General features: G+C 32.6%; 1 non-coding gene across 1 annotated transcript; it reads left to right on the top strand.

Moving 5' to 3' along the window:
- Nucleotides 1-15,617: 15,617 nt before the first annotated feature.
- On the top strand, nt 15,618-15,724 carry LOC126779321 (U6 spliceosomal RNA). Its single transcript, XR_007670297.1, has one exon. It is a non-coding gene; the product is annotated as a U6 spliceosomal RNA (small nuclear RNA).
- Nucleotides 15,725-16,708: the final 984 nt, after the last annotated feature.

Here is a 16,708-nt window from a genome sequence, read left to right as displayed (position 1 = left end):
TGAGAAAGTGGGTCAACATCAATTTATACTATTTATTATACGTTCTTTGTATTGTTAGCAAGACAGATCTAAGTGGCTGACATCTGGCTCTGTACTGACCCATAGGAATATAGGATTGCGGTTTGATAGTAAAATATATAGCGAGTGGTACATACCACTGGCGATGTTAAAGTTATATCAATTGTTATAAATAAGCATCTGCTATTAGCATTGTTTGCATCAATTATTATTTTTATTAATGTAATATAGCATAAAGCGAGACGGCCTGGTAGTTACAAAACGTGTATATTAACCGACGATTACGGGTTCAAGGCCAGTTATTTTTTTTTAATTATGTTGTGGTCAGCTGAGTCAAACCTACAAGCGAACTGCTGAAAATTCTGCCAGACGAATTGAAGTAGCGTGAAGAAATAAGCTAAAAGCTATCTCTTAAAGGAATACCTGTCTCCTCAGGAGGACCAGCGGTAAATATTATTAGAGGGAGCATGTTAGTCCCTATGTCCTTCTTTATACCCCTGGCAATGTGTATGCAAAATTTCAGTTGATCGGTTGAGTTGTTAAGACGTAAAAGCGTAATAAGAAACTCATTTTTGCCTTTATAATATTAGTAATAAATGTGGATATTTATTTTCATAAAAATTTTATAAAATTGTTCCTAAACTGGAGTACAAAATGTCGACTTTTCACTATCTAATTATATGATATTAATTAAATTTCAAAAATTTAAAATTCTACATCTTTAAAAAATAAACACGAAAAAAAAAACGATGACATAAATTTGGCGGGAATTTTTTGACATTAACGTCATATCTTTTTAATATAATCTGTGGACAACATGGCGTTCGAAAGCCACACCTCACTTGTTTGATATTTTTACATTATTACAGGGTGTGATACGCTGACAGTAAGGGTGGAACATATATTATTATTTAATTTGTCATTGTGTATACATAAGAGTTATTTTGATCAAAATCTTCGTATTCGATATTTGTATTGTAATGGCCAAAAATTGTTGATTTTATAACTTCTATTATTTTCACAACCTTCTGTTTTTACTTGTGTAATACAAATGTGTAATTTTTATGTTTTATAAATTGACATTTATTAGTTGTTATGTAATGTATTTATTATACAATGATTGTCACAACTTATTAAATGAAAAAGAGTTCTTACTAAGTTATATAAAAAATCGTATAGCATGCAATTATATATTTTTTGTAATTTATTTTATCTAAAATAACTAACAATGTAATCATTAATAGTATAAAGAAATTGAACCTTTGAGAACGTTCATTAATAACAGTTACGTGTCAAAAACATTTTTTGTGAAACTTTTTAAATAAAACATTACTTAAAGACAGTTCGATCTACTCGCTAACAGATGGCGCCAGTCGTACGCTTCGCAACGCTAATGGTTCCGCCGTTAATTATTGCTAATGACTGCTAACTGTTTTTAAATTGACTAACGCGAATATTTGAGCGGTCAATTCGTTTTTGTTTCAATTGAATGTGCTAAACAAAAACGCATTTTTATTAAGTTATCGTGTTAATAAAAATATTCGTTAATGAAGACAATTTATTTCATACTTAATACGTCAGTTTAATAGTATGTTGAACTAAATACATTGGCAGTCTAAGAAATGTCAACAGCCGGTAACTTCACCTATGCATCACGTAATGCGTTTGGCGGTAGAATATCTGATGAGTTGTAGGTGGTAGGTGGTGGTAGGTGGTAGGGCTTTATGCAAGCTCGTCTACCACCAAGTAAATCTAACATTATTTATCTTATAGGTATGTATATAAAATAAGAATATAAAATTCGTAATTGTCACGTCAAGTCTAAATATAAAGCGAGTGAAATTGCGAAGCGTATCTATTTATATAATAATATAAATGGAGGTTCTAGACCTCCAAAATGCGTATAGTTTGGTTTAGTATTTTTTCAATTGGGCATTTACATTTTTACTGGTGGTAGAGCTTTGTGCAAGCTCGTCTGGGTAGGTACCACGTACTCATCAGATATTCTACTTCAAAACAGCAGTACTTGGTATTGTTGTGTTCCGGTTTGAAGGGTGAGTGAGCCAGTGTAATTACAGCCACAAGGGATATAAAATTTTAGTTCTCAAGGATGGTGGCATATTGGTGATGTAACCGATGGTTAACATTTCTTACAATGCCAATGTCTATGGGCGTTGGTGACCACTTACCACCAGGTAGCCCAGCGGTGGGTATATGCTCATCCGCTCTCCTATTCTATAAAAAAAAAACAAAAATCGTCTATTTGTTAGGACATAGTACTCTGTGAATGAAAAGTTATAATATGTTTAATAGTGGACGCCCATTGGTCAAAATTTGAACGTAATTAATTGCTAATAATAAAGAGTAATAATGATCGTTGATATCGTAAGTATAATATCCATTGTTTTCAATACTCATGAATTGCATTTAATTTTTGGTAATAAACGAAATACTACAACAGTTATAAGATTAATAGCTAAAAAGTATTTTTTTTCATGCAGTAATTTGCGAGTTATTTAAAAAATACAAAAGACGGGAAAAATTTGGCTTAGTTTGGAGAAACCTTGTCATTATTCCAATTAAAAAAAAAGAAATGTCGAAAAACGCGTTATTCGTTTTTGAATTTGTCATACATTGGCAGTATGAACGTAAACTACAATTTTTTTTTTTATTTCGTATAATGTATGTGTGGTGTGTAATATAAAATATTACACAATATATTAAAAAAATACTTTGTGTACTCATCTGTATAAACTTTTAATATTCCAAATATCAGATGCGCGCAATATGCTAAAAAATGGGTACAAATTTTCACGTATTAACCCACAGATTAAAAATATGTTATGGTTATTATGGACTAGACTAATAATATTATAGACTATGTTTTTTATCTATTAATATCTAAATAGATAAAAAATATTTAATTTGATCTTATGTCACGAAGACCTCCCGGGATCGCCGGCGGTATCTTGAAGGCAAAGATATAAATTATAATAAAAAAATACATATATAGATTGTATGTAAAACCAGCGTATAATATATGAATAATTTTTACACGGCTATATAAGAAAAAAAAACTAAACGCAATACATATGTTTGTAGGTAAATGACTAAATAATTAGATTTAATTAAAATATATAAAATTTAAATGTAATTAAATCATGTTTTAATACAACTTTTGAATAGTTATTTTATATTTATTAATTTAAAGATTAAAACTTATGCTACCGGTTGTATATGCAGTAACTTTTCCGTCAATTAAATTACACAAGTTAATTAAAAACAGTTACATTATTATAATAATATATAATAATAATATTCTGGGACATTATTCTCACACGGCCATCTGATCCCAAACTAAGCAGAGCTTGTACTATGGAAACCAGACAACTGATATACTACATATATTATTTTCCTTTTGTAAATACATACTTATTTAGATAATTACACCCAGACGCAGGACAAATAGACATGTTTATGCACACAAATGTCTATCCTGGGTGGGAATCGAAACCACAACCTTCGGCGTGAAAGGCAAGTATTTACCAACCACACCAACCGGACCTTGTTATATATTATATATATTTCATGAAAATCAACGAATATTAACTCAATTCTTTTTAATATCTATATAATATCCTATCAATTTATTTTTATTGAGTATAAATTTCACAATCGAAAGAAGAAGACATTGTTTAACCTAGTCACCCGCTAATCCAATGAGTGAACCAGTGTAATTACAGGCACAAGGGACATAAAATCTTAGTTCCCAAGGTTGGTGGCGCATTGGCTACAAGCGATGGTTGACATTTCTTACAATGCCAATGTCTAAGGGCGTTTGGTGACCACTTACCATCAGGTGGTCCATATGCTCGTCCACCTTCCTATTCTATAAAAAGAAAAAAAAATCGTTATAAGCAAGGCCGTTAATGTTTTTTTAAATATTATAATCTAATAATTGCCAAATTTAGGTTCTTATAAGGTAGGTAAGATCCGGGCGATCTCTATTAATATTTTTTTAATGTGATTCATTTGTGTTTATTATTAATTTCATCCATTAAAGATAAATAAAACTGAGAGGCGTGCATGAGTCAAATTATACCAACTCACACTTGAACTTAAAATAAGGTTCAAATTGAGGAGCAAGGAATCATAGCCTAGCAGTAGGACGTTCACGGGATGTTACTAAATAATTATACTAACCAGTAAAGCACGAAAAGCCGTTGGTCCTGCGCCTGAATTCTTTCCGGACGTGTCGGATTGCCGTCCTATCGCATTATGAGAGTTAGGGAGTAGAAAGTGCACCTGTGTTTGCTCACACACTTGTGCACTATAATATCTCCTGCGTTGTTGGCAAATCTCTCTTGAGATTGGCCGTGGCCGAAATCGGTCCGGAGGACATCATATTACAGTAATGCCAATTTGAGTTAAGTGCCCGAATTTGAACCTGGAAACTTCGATTGACCACTGAGCCGTCTCCTCTTTTATTTACATATATTTGTTTTAAATACCTAATTATATTGATAAAAGACAATCGTGATACAAAATTAATATTTCAAAATTATCTAAGTATAGTAACAATTAAAGTCTAAAGTTTAGGTGTTGAGGCAGCTGTTACGTAGTTTTAATTGCTTATATAATAATAATATCTTGGGACATTATTCACACACGGCCATCTGATCCCAAACTAAGCAGAGCTTGTGTTATGGAAACCAGACAACTGATATACTATATATACTATTTTTTCTTTTGTAAATGCATACTCATATAGATAATTACACCCAGACTCAGGACCAACAGACATGTTCATGCACACTAATGTCTATCCTGGGCGGGAATCGAACCCACAACCTTTGGCGTGAAAGGCAGATATCTACCAACCACGTCAACCGGCTCATCAAAATTTATATATAAATTGTATCAGCGTCATTGTTTAATATGTAATATGGATATATATTCAAATACGTTATAAATATGTTACTCTTACTGCGCTACTTATAAACGTTGCTTAAAGGGTGTACAGTTAAACACTGATTTAGCTCTTTCTCTCATCATCGAATTGACATTCGAACGAAGAAAACAGTATTTAACTAATTGAACTTTACATTTATATATGTCAGATAGACTTTTCTCGAAAACCTTAACCGATGATCGCGGGTTCAAACCCAAGCAAGCTTCACTGAATTTTCATGTGCTTAATTCATCTCGTGCTCATTTGTGGAGAAACCACCATGAGGATGTCACTGGAATTCTGCCCCATGTATATCAAATCCACATTGACCTGTAAATGCCCCGCTGCTGGGCCAACTCTTCTTTTGAGAAAGTTTCGGTGCTCATTCCACATTGTTTCAATGCGGGTTTGTAGATACACATATCCCAAAATTATATCCGAAACATGAATGTGTCGGTAAAAGTATCAAGCAAAAGTTGAATAAAATGTTTCCTGCACTAACTGCAGGTGGGTATATTCATTATTTTTTACTTTCTATGCATTTCATATTTGCTTTATTGTATTTGTTAATTTCGCCGTTCTGGTAACTCGTCGAATTGCTATTTAGTACCTGGTTTCTGGTCGCCGGTCTGAACTACTGAGTGACTGGCGGGAAATAATCCAGACACTTTGAAATTTAAGATAATTAAAATATAAATAGTTCTAAATGAACATTAGTCCTAGTGACTACTTTTGTTTCTATTTATAACTTAAGTAAGCTAGGCTAAAAGAACGCGTGATCTCGGATCTACAGTCTTATAACTACACGAACGATGCCCAACTTAATTATAACGTTATAACAAGAATAACTTCGAAAGTTTATAAGTTAAAACTCTGATGAAATAAATTTAGGGCTCCTACGTTGTAGGTAGGATCTATGTAGTGTTTTTGCGAGTTACAGCGAAAGGGAATTGCGGCGGCGAACGGCTTTGATCTCAAAGATCGTTTCGTGCGCAGACGCAACAGATCGCGTCTGCATCGTGACCAATATATTTATTCATATTTGTTGCTATTTTTAAATTATAAAAGGGCATCTATTTAAAAGTATTAGCATGAAAGCTAATTTAATTTCGTACAACTTATTTCTTTGGGATGAGCAGTACTGATGGCCGTCTTCGTGTAAAATAAAAAAAAAAATCATATACCATATCCGCCAACCAGGGTTGAATATCACAGTGGAATGACTTTCAAGCCTTCTTAATTGGAGAGGTCTTCCACAAATGGACTGTTACTTATGATACTTTTTAAATGATTGCACATCTTGGGAATGAAACGATCTTCTCCAAATTATTTCAAACTAATATATATATTCTGCTGTTATTGTATATTACTTATAATTGTAAAGGATGAGATATACAAAACGAAACCACTCCGAGATTCTTATTTTGTCATTTTTTTTATTATGACAATGAATAAGTAAACGCTTCTATATTGAATAAAGATTTTTGACTTTGACTTTGATAAATTATTTTATTCAAATTGCTATTGCTAAGGAATAATTAATTTTATATTGTAATTATAATAATAGAAAGAGCATATTTCAGTGTTTTAATACACATAAAATTATTTTTAATGAATTATATTTCTGTTAACCTATTTTCATATTCCTTTTAAAGAAAAAACATTTATCCTAATCGTAGAAATACATAAATTTAATTATTATTTAATGACATACCAAGCGTAGCTATTAAACTGAATAACATGACAAAACATGGATTTTAGCTAGTCTTTGCCGTGATCCCACCCCAGCAATGCGCGGCGCGCTGATCGCGCAGGTTATATATTTGTCTCGCTCACGAAAACATCTATCCCTTTCCCGCCAAACGTGCCGCAAAGCTTTTTGCAAGCGTCGATTCTCAGAGAATATCTTAACGTTAGTTCATTGTCACCTTATTGTGATAGTTTTTAAAGTACATTTAAAATAAACTATATATGTCGCCGTATAATTGTAATTATTATATAATAATAATTAAGGAGAAGTTATTTTACAATATAACTCCTGGCATCATTAAAAATTGTATAATCACGACGAGTAAATATTAACTTAAAAAGATAATTCAAGTAAATCTTTTGTATACACGAAATTTAATTTAAGTTAAAAAAATATTAAGTAACTTTTTATAACTTGACATATTTTTCTCTTTTAATATATTGCTTGTTATTGGAAACTTTATCGGTTTATGTATTTAGTGTATTTATTAATTTCTTTGTGTTATTTCCGGTTTGTTTCCTGAAAAAAAAATTATAATATCTAGTCTAGTCTTATCGACTTTGCAAAGTCAATATTCCCTCCTGGGGCGCGGTGTTCGTTTCTATAATAAGATACCACAGTTATATTTCCCTTTGCCTATAATTAATTTAAATATCATATAAAAAAAAAATAAGGCATATCATACACATGGTTATATAAACGATAAAAAAGCATTGAGTTAGTATTTGTTATTTTATACAAGGATATGCGTCGTTCATTATTTTCTCCTTTCCTGACGGTGACATATTATCTTTTTTGTTGTTTATTCATAACATACTACCTCATATTTCTTGTGCTTTTGACATTTTTTTTTTTTTTGGTAGAAATGACCCGTGCATCTAACGTACCGCCTATTATGCGCTACTACCAATGTATTGTTTAACAGTATAATTATTATTTTCCTTTGTTTATACTCGTAACGAGATTACTTTTTATAATTAGATTAATATTATATTACTTTAACATGATTATTAATGTTACAAGATCGACGAATTACTTGCATAATATTTTCTTCAAAATTGTAAACATTTCTCATGTAAGTGACCGTTTTTGTTTTTTGATGAATAAATGTCTATGAACTGTTGCACTAATAGTACTTACATGGTCGTAGGTCTTGCAGGCCGACAAACAGCAATACTCAATGTTGTGTTCCGGTTTGAAATGAGTGAACTAATGTAACTGGTGGTAGAGCTTTGTGCAAGCTCGTCTGGGTAGGTACCACCCACTCATTATATATTGTACCGCAAAACAGCAGTACTTGGTATTGTTGTGTTCTGGTTTGAAAGGTGAGTGAGCCAGTGTAATTAATTACAGGCACAAGGGACATAACATCTTAGTTCCCAAGGTTGATGGCGCATTGGTGATGTAAGCGATGGTTAACATTTCTTACAACGCCAATGTCTATCGTTGGTGACTGCTTACCATCAGGTGGCTCATATGCTCGTCCGCCTTCCTATTATATTAAAAAAAAACTACAGTCACAAAAGACAACGTTCTAATTCCCAAGATGTGTGCTTTGGCGATGTAAGGAATGTCTTCTTCTTGCCACACCAAAGTCTAATCATCAGGTGATCCATAAGCCAGTTCGCCTACTGTCAAACTTTATCGGTTAAAGAGTTAAGACAAGATTAACAAACATTTCACAACTCACTTTTACATTTATAATAAGGCTTACATGCATTGTTTAATGGTACTATTGAGAATGGCCGTCTTTAACAAAGAGGATAAGATCATTTTCTTAAAGCACAAGAATGAGAAACAAACAAAACATAACACCAAACCTTCCCCTCAAAAATAGGAGAGGAGGCCTTTAGCCCAGCAGTGGGACATTCACAGGCTGTTACGGTAAAACATAATAACATAAAGACAAAGTATATAAAAGAGAAAGTATATACGTATATATAGCGAAATACCACTCATCATGAGATCCTCTAAATTAACCTGTATAACCTGATTAACTTGAGTAACTGTGATTTTTTTTTCCCAGTTACCCTTCCCCGACGTAGATGCTCACTAAGAACGGATTTTACGCAAATTCTATCTAATATTCTTCTTATCTACCCGTGCGAAACCGGGACGATTAGCAAGTATGTTTATAAAAATAAACAAACAACGTAAAATAAAGTAATTCAATAATTAATGTTTGCAATCGTGGTTAGGACATCCTAAATAAGTGTACCATCCAACTTTCAAGTTTATGCGCTATATAAATAAATACCGATTGAAAAAAGTACTTTTTAAGTTCATAATATTTAAAAAAGTTTTATTTTGCAATTCTTCAAAATCATTAATAAATAAAACGTTATCATTGATTGAATTAATTGTATTAATTGAATATAATTATTTTACTCCTTTATCGGTTTGTAATTGGCAGAATATATTGTGCAACAGTCAAAATAAATGCACATTAAAAAAAACACACAATAGTCTAATTAAAGAGAATTGTGGTTCATCGCCCCGTGACGTCACGTGCCTGGCGTCAGAGATTATTAGGGTTTGTTCGGACGCATTGGAATAAATGTGATTATCACAAAGGTTATTGATATGAGAAATTGCTGAATCAGTTTTGATTAAAGCTTCGAAAAGCGTGGTATAAGAGTACGCAATATATAATACATAGAAGCTAAGTTTTCAATCAATACGGCTACCATTAGCAATATTAGTTTGTTAACGAACAACAATAATATCTTATCGTTAGTTTAATTATAAATAAGCCGAGATGGCCCAGTGGTAAGAACATGTGAATCTTAACCGATGATCGTGGGTTCAAACCCGGGCAAGCACCACTGAATTTTCATGTGCTTAATTTGTGATTATAATTCATCTCGTGCTTTACGGTGAAGGAAAACATCGTGAGGAAACCTTTCGTGAGAAAAGCATGTGTCTAATTTCACTGAAATTCTGCCACATGTGTATTCCACCAACCCGCTTTGGAGCAGCGTGGTGGAATAAGCTCCAAACCTTCTCCTCAAAAAGAGGAGAGGAGGCCTTTAGCCCAGCAGTGGGACATTCACAGGCTGTTACGGTTACGGTTAGTTTAATTTATGAATAACTTCAAACTTATGTCGATAAATTTAGCCAGTTAGTGGTAGGGTTGCCATTCCATCGCTAGCGACGTGGGGCGACCATCACTTCGAACGGTCATCTCTCTTGAGATTTGCCGTCGTGGCCGAAATCGGTCAGGAGTACATCATATTAAATATCTAAGCGCTTTCTTGTAAAAATGAACGCACCCCTCACAAATAGTAATCAAAACATCCCTTATAAAAAATCCATCCGTTCACACTTAACAGAACTGTTCCCATCCATTGGGTCGGAATAATCTTGTCACGTGACCTCTGAATAGTACACTTTGAATACTAAATCGTCTATTATTTTGACGCAGATAATGAATAAATGCTCACATATTAAGCGTATAGAGCTTTCTTAGTCCGCATATGTATTTAAGATATAAAAAAAAAACTTTCTGATGATAGCAAGCTTTTTGTTATTGTATTACTCAGGCAAATGGGCCACATGTTGTAAGTGGTCACCACCACCCATAGACATTGGCGGTGTACGATATATTAACTACGTTTTTAATTTGTGTTTACAATTAATTTAGTTCTATGAAAGAAAATGATCAACGTGCTCGTGGTACATTTCTTATATATTTTTTTATAGAATAGGAAGGCGGACGAGCATATGGGCCACCTGATGGTAAGTGGCCACCAACGGCCATAGACATTGTCACTGTAAGGAATGTTAAGCATCGCTTACATCGCCAATGCGCAACCAACCTTGGGAATGAAAATGTTATATCCCTTGCGCCCGTTATTACACTGGCTCACTCACCTTTCAAACCAGAACTCAATAATAATAAATATTGCTGTTTGGCCGGTAAAATATCTGATAAGTCGTTGGTATGTACTCAGAGAGGCTTCATGTTTTCCTGTGAAACTCTGGACTTGAGCTAAGTGCGACAGTATATAGGACTTCTAATGTCAACCTGACAACCGACTTATGGTGATATACTATTTTGATGCGTGTATTGTTGAAATGTTATGATTATAATGATCAATGTCGCATATCACTTTCTGACATATACGACTGTTTTCTGTGGTGAGTTTCGAGTTAGTTCTTACAGAATAGCGCTACAAATAATAACGAGTTAAACACAGACATTGGCGCTATGAGTGAATTAAAAAAATGTTGCAATCCTTAAATAATGGTATAATTAATTATTATCACGGGGATAACTGACGGGGGGTGAATCGGGTCAAAATATTTAGTTAGGGTGCAATCATTATGAGATTTTGATGATCAGGATCACTGAGTAATGAAATTCGGATGTGTTATATTTCATTATAAATAACTTGAATGGTACCTTATTAACATTTTTTTTACTTACAGTAACAGCCTGTTAATGTTCCACTGCTGGGCTAAAGACTCCTCTCCCTTTTGAGGAGAAGGTTTGGAGCTTATTCCACCACGCTGCTCCAATGCGGGTTGGTAGAATACACATGTGACAGAATTTCAATGAAATTAGACACATGCAGGTTTCCTCACGATTCCTTCACCGTCAAGCACGAGATGAATTATAATCACAATTTCTTTGTTACATATTAATATATATTAAGGAATTCCTTGAGGTTTAGTATAAATTAAAAGTTTTAAAAGTGATATTAAGTTAATTAAATTTAAAATTGGAACTAAAAGCCATTTACAGTAATCAATTGAGCTTCATAGAAAAATTGTCATCTATCGTCTCAGAATTATAAACTGGAACATAACACATGTTTTGTTTTATAATGTTCCAAATTTAAATTTCAAAATATTCTTTATTCAAATAAACCCTTATAAGCAGTTTTGAATAAATAATATTATAGGATTAAATCAAAATGTAGATTCTACTGACAAGAACCGGCAAAGGAATTGTAATAAGGTAAGGAAAATCATACTTATTTTCACCAATATAATAACATAATGATTACAATACTGGAGGGCCTTATATAATAACATAGGTTACATAACTATAAGTTATTTTTTAAGTTAAGTTATTTTTTACTATGCATGAAAATAAACGAACACTAATTTCATCCATTAAGCCTATTCTAGATAGGCAACATTAGGATATATTTTTTAAATTTGGTTTAATGCCGCATCCATCACACAGCATCCATCTGCTCCTAAATTCCCTCTCATTATAATAGGCTTAGCACATATCACTGCATCTCGTGGGACACATTGTCGTCTGTAATCACCGGAGGTACATTCACAAGGGCCTATTTAGGATAATTTAATTGTACGATTGTAGTTTTTTTTGTCTGTGCTGCATAGGGAAACATTTTTGTGATGTTGCTTTTTTAGTATATTAATTTAAAAAACCATTATTTATACTAAATGTATACAAATTAGAATTAAAATATTTTTTTTTTTATAGAATAGGAAGGTGGACGAGCATATGGGCCACCTGATGGTAAGTGGTCACCAAACGCCCTTAGACATTGGCATTGTAAGAAATGTCAACCATTGCTTACAGCCAATGCGCCACCAACCTTGGGAATTAAGATTTTATGTCCCTTGTGCCTGTAATTACACTGGCTCACTCACCCTTCAAACCGGAACACAACAATATCAAGTATTGCTGTTTTGCGGTAGAATATCTGATGAGTGGGTGGTACCTACCCAGACGAGCTTGCACAAAGCCCTACCACCAGTAAATATGATCACTTTTTTTGTATATTATTAAAAACTGCTTCGTCAGTCGTGTTATCTTGTAAGACTGTATATTCGAATGTCTTGAACTCAATAATAGTTTTAAAAAAATCGCTGTTAGACGAATAAAGATATATTGGGGTTTTCAATCAAGACAGCATGAACCTAACTTTGCTAAAAATAACTAGTGTTTACACTCCGATGCCTAAAAGCACTTGTGCTTTTATATATAAAAATATGAATTTTATGAGCAAATGGCCCGTTTTAGTTGAAAATTGTTGTTACTGAAATCGAATACATTATTGAAAACTTTGTATATATAATAATAATAGTCCTCCAGACCGATTTCGGCCACGGCGGCCAATCTCAAGAGAGATTAGCCAACTGCGCAGGACATATTATTATAGTGCTCAAGTGTGTGCGCAAACACAGATGTACTTTCTATTACCTAACCCTCATAACCAGATAGGACGGCAATTCGACACGACCGGAAAGAGTCTAGGCGCAGGATCAACGGCTTTACGTGCTTTCCGAGGCACGGGAGTGTACATAGTTCCGACTTCCAGACTCCGGGCAGCTACTAAGAATTTTTGACAGAAAATTCATACGACGAATATGAATCAACACAAATTTTCGACACGAAATCTCGATAACTTTTTATTGGCCTGACCTAGGATTTGAACCCAGGACCTCCAGGTCTGTGGCCTTACATTTAGCCACTAGACCAACGAGACAGTCAAAGTATATGAGTATGTATAGTATAGCTATAAATATATATCCACGGTTGAAAATTTTGTGCCATAGTGTGTTATGTTATGATTAAAAAAAAAGCGTTTTAGCGGGAATATTTTCCTACGCATCGGATGGATAAGAGTAATTAAATAACTTAAAAATATTATAATAGATTCTTAATTATTTTTTGTTTTGTATATTGTTAAGTCTTTAATATTTATCGACGCTTAGTTCCAAATTTGAAAATGAATATTTCATTATATAAACAGTTTTAAAATTGATTCGAATAAAAATTTAAAGAACAATACTAAAACTTTACTGTCGTATAAAAATTTACGAATTCAAAATTAGAACGTCGAGATGATGACGTACAATGACATAAAATTAAAATGAAAAAACAGCCATCCTACCTGAGTTAACCGCGTATTATATAAATGCTAATAGAAATAAAACTCAGATATAAATGTTCGGGAACCTTCGAAAAAAAGTTTATTTGAGACATAAAATATATGAGTATTATAACATAAGTACATATATTATATTGACCATCAATTAATATTGACGTATGAAAATTATGGTAATATTATAGGCCGTATGTAGTGTTACTATTTCATTTTCATCTGGAATTTTCCTCGCGCGAATTTGAACCTGAGACCTAAAGTTCATGTTCTTTTGCACTGGACCATTTAAACTCTTTAAAAATCAATCAATGTAGACGATTGTTTATTTTTAACGTCCAATCACGCTCGTCAATGTTTTTTAAATATCCTTTGACAGGTCTTTGCCTAAAAAATGTATGATTAAAAAAATTAAATAAAAAACGACTTTGATACTCGACTTTATCTTCCTACTGTTATATTCAATTGTCCGCTGGCTGTCAGTGTTGTAGAAATAAATGGCTTATATAATAATTATATTATTATTAAGCTCCTTCATTCGAATTACAAAAACTGTCTCATTAAAAAAAAAAACAAAAACAAGCAATTATATTATTTTGTAATCCAAATTCGGAATAAAAACAAAATAGAAAAAAGATTTTATATTACACAAGCGATTTTACGATTTTAATATAATCATTAAACTGTTATAAAAGATGCTTTCAAAACCCTTTATACCTAAATTTCAGTTAGCCTAGACTATATTATTAAGGTGCATACATACACAAAAACTCAAAAGCCCACCGCCTAATTGTTTCTTGGGGATTTTTTGCCGAAATTCGGGTCTAAATGACACGCACGAGGTTTGAAAAATCCAAAATTACACATTGCGACTGCGCCATATATAATTTGGAACTATAATTCTGAAAGTTTTTGTATGTTTGCGTGTAATTATGTTTTGTTCGGACGTCGTCGAATCTTTCCGGCTTTTTTTTCGACTTCCCGGTCTTTTTTGCGACACAGACTAAATGTGACATGCGATGTTTGTTCTAAAATTTAATTTTAGAACACCGTTTTATGTTGTTTAATTCTTACTTTTTAATTTTATTTAAAATAATGTTCCAAATGTCACTATGTATAAAATAATATTTCACATATTACTTTGCGGATTAAATTTAAAATTATTTTTTTTAACTTATATTTTAATAATATACATAAAATGGATTGTTGTTAAATTTGAAAACAAATAATCGAACATCATAAAAAAATAAACTTAAAAAAAAGAATTGTTTCCATTTTTAAAATCTATTTTAAAAACAGTCTCCTAACATCGATGAAACCGTCAAATTGCTCGAGTACACACGAGTGCTCTAGCTCGAGCACTCGAATCGCTCGAGTGTTCTGCGCTCGAGTGCCCTTTGTTTCAGGCCATTGTTTCAAATTTCAACCGCCATCTTTGTTTCCTGTTACTATTGTTACGACCACAAGTTAATTATGCCATCTGTCGTGTCATAGGTATTCGATTATAGTTCGTAATACGATTGTCTCGCGATAATTTTTGTGGCTTAAAAATTATTTTTGTATTATTCGAACAAAATATAATTGATATGTGGTAACGGCATATTTTTTTACAAAAATATTTAGTTGTTGTATTTTTTACTTTGGCACAGTTTTTTTTCTTATGTATTATAAACGAGTAGAACAGAGATGACAGTGGCCGGATTCAAGGATTTTAACATAGGGTCGCGAATTCAAATAATGGCAAACATCACAAAGTTCTCGCGTGCTTAATTTGTACCTACTTATAATTTATCTCGTGATTGAATCTTGAAACAAAACACCTTGACAAAACCTGTATTAATATTATTTCTCATAAATTAAATTATTAATATATATTATTTCAGGTAAATACACACATAAATTTAAAGTATTCATATTACTATGAAATCAATATACTAGACACAATATTGTTTTATGTTTGAGAATCCTGCATCGCGCTATTAACTTTTTCAGACCGTTTGAGTATAAGTACAAAAAATTTGTAATAGAAAGTGTACTCGCTTCGGCAGTACATATTCTAAAATTGGAACGATACAGAGAAGATTAGCATGGCCCCTGCGCAAGGATGACACGCAAAATCGTGAAGCGTTCCACATTTTTTTGGTGATTTTTATTAAGCGGATTATTCATTATATTTAATTTGCAATCCTTACTAGAATGCGAAAGTGAGTTTGTTTGTTACGCTTTCACGCTTAACTACACAACAGATTATCTTGAAATTTTGCATACACGTTTTCATGGGTACATAAAAGGACACAGAATACAGTAGGAGGGAGGGGGAGGTAACACCTATGAACTTTAATATGTATCATGATTTTTGATAAGTATATGATATAGGTATGATTTTTATATATCATGATTATTATTTTATTTTTTATATCGAAAAGGTTTTTAATCGTATTTCACTATACTCGAACTCAAGCCCAACTGGGTAGTTACCACTGACCTTAGTATTGCGGAGTGAGCCAGTGCAGCAATAGGTACACATCTTATTTCCCAAGGTTGGTGGCACATTGGTGATGCAAGAATGGTTAGATTTACGCCAATGTCTATGGGCGGTGATAACCACTTACCAAGTAGCATTTGTTCGTCCACCCTCCATTTTATAATCCATAAATCAATAAGAACCTTATAGTGTCTACATTCATAATATAAAAACTGACCTAGCAATTTCTGTATATACAATGTAAGCATAATTAACTATGCATCGATCCTAAGCATTATGAACATGAGCATTAAAATTATTTACAGGTAAATGTTAAGTTATTTATAGTCAAATGACTGCCCAGGATCGGGATGGTTGGCATTCTATGGGGGAGGCTTTCGTCCAGCAGTGGACGGCAAAAGGTTGAAAAAAAAATATATAAAATGATTTGAATTATTTTACTATATACTCATCACCCTGCCCAAGGCTGAATGTATTTGTAAATCCAAAACTTGGTGTTTCAATTTATTACATAAGGTCTTATATATATTTAATGTTGTATAATTGTATATAACAAAAACTAAACTAAAACTGTATTTGAATAATATTAGTTTACACAAAAGGATTTCGTTTTCAAACAAATTCAAAACAAGTTCAAT

This window comes from Nymphalis io, chromosome 28 (genome assembly GCF_905147045.1).
Source record: "Nymphalis io chromosome 28, ilAglIoxx1.1, whole genome shotgun sequence".
Lineage (NCBI taxonomy): Eukaryota > Metazoa > Arthropoda > Insecta > Lepidoptera > Nymphalidae > Nymphalis > Nymphalis io.
The sequence above is the reverse complement of the archived record's forward strand: the minus strand, read 5'-3'. Positions and strand labels throughout refer to the sequence as shown.